Consider the following 1,375-nt stretch of genomic DNA (forward strand, 5'->3'; position numbering starts at 1 on the left):
TATAAAAATCAATATTTATACACTAAGAGTAGATAATAAGTAAATAAAATATCTGCTTTTGCAACAGCACCAACATTTTAAAACTACAACTAATCAAAATATATGACTTCTATATTGAAATCTTATAAAATATTTCTGAAGAGATAGCAAAATTTCTATAGTGAATGTCTCAAATACTATTTGGATGTCAAATCTTGCCAAATTGACCTATAAATTTAACTGAAACAATATGAATTCCAACATTTGTTTTTTAGAAATTGGCAAGCAGATTTTAAAATTCATGTGGAAATGCAATGTTCCTAGAAAATCCCTGACCATTTTTTATTTTGGTTTGTTTTTAACCAAGTTGAGAACATGATTTTAGTTGTATTAACTATCTATTTCTGTGTAACAAACTTCTCTTAATCTTAGTGACTTAAAAATGTCAAATATTAGTTTATGTCTATGCCACCTTGAACAAGCCCAATCCCATCTGATCTCAGAAGCTAAGAAGGGTTGGGCCTTGTTAGTACTTTTATGGGAGACCACCTAGGAAGACCAGGTGCTGTAGGCGTAAAAAATAAAAAATAAGGGATTGTAAGCTGACAAGGTACTTGTAATCTGTGAGGTCAACCAAGGGTTGCCTCGCCTAAAAAAAATAAATAAATAAAGTCAAATATTTATTATCTCAGAATTTCTGTGGATCAGAAATTTCGGTGCTGCTTAGTTGGGTTCCTGTGATTCAGAGTCACTCTAAAGGCTGCAAAAAAGTTATCAGCCAGGTGAACTGTCAGATCAAAGTTAAATGATGGAAAACATATTTTCTTGATGGTACCTCCTGGCAGGTCTAGCAGGTCTTAGATGTTAGCTAGTTGCTGGTTATTATTTGGATGCGAGAGAGAGAAGGCGAGAGGTGGAGAGGGAGAGAGAGAGAACATAGTCTTTTTGTAACCTAATGTTATTCATTTCAAAACAAGTGGAAAATAGAAGGCAAAAGGAATCAAAACCCTTCTAGGCAAATGTTAAAAGTTCCTTGATTAAATCACATGCTCTAGGAATAATTCTCCTGTACTCCACGTTCTGGGCTCTTTTGCCTTTGGAATCATCCTTCCTTTTTCTATGAATACATAGGTTTGGAGCTGAATAATTTTCTCAGGCTTCTTTCTACCAGTAAAATTCACAGATCTCAATGACCTTTTTTACTTTTGTACTGCCTCTATCACTTTCACTCTAACTAAACAATCTATTTACTGATATAATTTCTTCAAAAACTTTATAGGCCACCTGTGAATCTCATTGGAGTTGACTTCCTGAAAAGACACAGACACATGTATGTTTCAGATAGGCCCTTCTCTACCTTGGGCTGCTTCTGAGATGGCTGAAGGACAACACCATT

General features: G+C 34.5%; 1 pseudogene; it reads left to right on the top strand.

Moving 5' to 3' along the window:
* Nucleotides 1-434: 434 nt before the first annotated feature.
* On the top strand, nucleotides 435-553 carry LOC112481499 (annotated as a pseudogene).
* The last annotated feature ends 822 nt before the right edge of the window (nucleotides 554-1,375 follow it).

The sequence above is a fragment of the Pteropus alecto genome, unplaced genomic scaffold, assembly GCF_000325575.1.
Source record: "Pteropus alecto unplaced genomic scaffold, ASM32557v1 scaffold72, whole genome shotgun sequence".
Lineage (NCBI taxonomy): Eukaryota > Metazoa > Chordata > Mammalia > Chiroptera > Pteropodidae > Pteropus > Pteropus alecto.